Source organism: Leopardus geoffroyi, chromosome C3 (assembly GCF_018350155.1).
Source record: "Leopardus geoffroyi isolate Oge1 chromosome C3, O.geoffroyi_Oge1_pat1.0, whole genome shotgun sequence".
NCBI lineage: Eukaryota > Metazoa > Chordata > Mammalia > Carnivora > Felidae > Leopardus > Leopardus geoffroyi.
The window spans coordinates 86724366-86726591 of NC_059338.1; the positions used below are offsets into that span (position 1 = coordinate 86724366).

General features: G+C 45.0%; 1 long non-coding RNA gene across 1 annotated transcript; it reads left to right on the top strand.

The window, feature by feature from the left end:
* The first annotated feature begins 1005 nt into the window (after positions 1 to 1005).
* Positions 1006 to 1533, top strand: LOC123586771. The gene is made up of 2 exons (XR_006706942.1): positions 1006 to 1126; positions 1222 to 1533. It is a non-coding gene; the product is annotated as an uncharacterized LOC123586771 (long non-coding RNA).
* Positions 1534 to 2226: the final 693 nt, after the last annotated feature.

Sequence of the window (2226 nt, forward strand, 5' to 3'; positions counted from 1 at the left end):
TGACTAGTCAATGTGGGGGTCTCATCACACTGTTTTCCCTGACCCAGAAATCGTGGAATCAATGTTGACATGGAGGGTCCCTATGGAATCCTGGGCCAACGTGTGGGTTGTTGCTCAGACCCAAAGCCAAGTCTGTGAGTGACAAAAACTATTCAGGTAAAACTCTGAGATTTGAGAGTGTGTGTTACCGCAATACATTCCGGCCTATCCTGACCATAGACTCTTCACGGAGTCATCACCAGGATTCAAGAAGATTATGAAAATATCTAGCGCACTTGCTGCAATAAAGATCAGCTACCAGGGGTGCTACATATGAATGAAGCACAGAAAATACCCCATAGGTGAGGTTCCCAACACATGGTGCTGGGAAAACTGGATATCCACGTGCAAAAGAATGACATTGGATGCTTACTTAACACCACATACAAAAATTAACACTGCATGTATCACAGCCCTAAATATAAGAGCTGTAACTCTAGACCTCTTAGAAGAAAACACAGAGGGAGAGCTGCAGAACACTGGATTTGATCGTGATTTCTTGGATAGGACACCAAAGGCATAGGCAACAAAAGAAAAACAAGGCAACTTGGGCTCCATCAGAATTTTTAAAAATGTATGTCAAAGGACACCATGGACAGAGTGACAAGGCAAGTCATAGAATGAGAGAAAATATTTGCAAATCACATATCTGATAAAGGATTGATACCCGGAATGTCGAAAGAACCTCTTTTTTCTTTTAGTTTTTTAAAGGTTCATTTACTTATTTATTTTGAGACACCGAGAGAGAGAGAGAGAGAGAGCGCGCGAGCAGGAGTGGGGGAGGGGCAAAGAGAGCGAGAGCGAGAATCCCAAGCAGGCTCCACACTGTCCGCGCCGTCCTTGCTATCCTTGTGGTCAGCGTGGAGCCCGACACGGGACTCAAACTCATGAACTGTGAGATCATGACCTGAGCTGAAGCCAAGAGTTGGCAGTTTAACTGATTCAGCCACCCAGGTGTCCCAGAATGTAGAGAGAGCTTCTAAAACTCAACAACAGAAATCAACCCAGCTTAAAAATGAGCACAGGATGTGAACAGACATTTCTCCGAAGGAGATACACAAACGACCAATAACCACATGAAAACAAGGTAGGGAAGCTGGAGGGATTCCATTTTAGAAAGGCTCTGTCTCTGCTGTTTTTCCGCTAGGTTCCATGTACCCATGTCCTACATTTTTCATCCAGGTAAAAGCCAAAGAATCTACGTTCCCGCTCCAAGGGGGAAGGAAGAGCGTTCGTCATTCTCTGAGTTTCTCCTAGGCCCCCAAACACCCGATAACATCTAAGAAGAGCCAGATCCCAAACATGTTCTAGGACATTAGCTTCAAACAAACCTCAGCCAAGATTCCTGGAGGAACACGTTCCCTGGACCCTCTTCCAAATAAACTCCCAGCCCCAAGTGACGACAGGACTCATTCTCCTTTCCTTTCCGAGTCTCCCAGACATTCTGTCTGGTACTTTCTGTCACACTTTTCGATAAACTCTGTTTTCACTTTCTCTGGCTCGTGTTTGGTTTCTATCCTGCGTGCAACCGAGGACCCTCTTGGCTGGTCCTGCAGGATCCCACTCTGGGTCCTTGGCCCCGGCCTGCCAGCATCAAAAAGATACTGAATAGGGGCGCCTGGGTGGCGCAGTCGGTTAAGCGTCCGACTTCAGCCAGGTCACAATCTCGCGGTCCGTGAGTTTGAGCCCCGCGTCGGGCTCTGGGCTGACGGCTCAGAGCCTGGAGCCTGTTTCCGATTCTGTGTCTCCCTCTCTCTCTGCCCCTCCCCCTTTCATGCTCTGTCTCTCTCTGTCCCAAAAATAAATAAACGTTGAAAAAAAAATTAAAAAAAAAAAAAAAGATACTGAATATCACCACTCGTCGAGGAATTGCAAATCAAAACTGTGAGATATCACTTCGCACCTGCTAGGATGGCTATTATGAAAAAAAAGAAACTCGGAAAAATAACAAGTATTGTTGGGGAAGTAAAGAAATTAGAGCTTTTGTACATAGCTGGTGGGAATATAAAAGGGGGCCGTCCTTATGGAAAACAGAAATGTAATTCCTCAAAAAGTTAAACAGAGTATTATTATATGATCCAGCAATTCCACTACTGGGCATATCCTGCTCCCCTTCCAAAAAAAAAAAAAAAAAAAACTGAAAGCAGGGTCTCAAAGAGATATTTTCATACTCGTTTTATAGTAGCA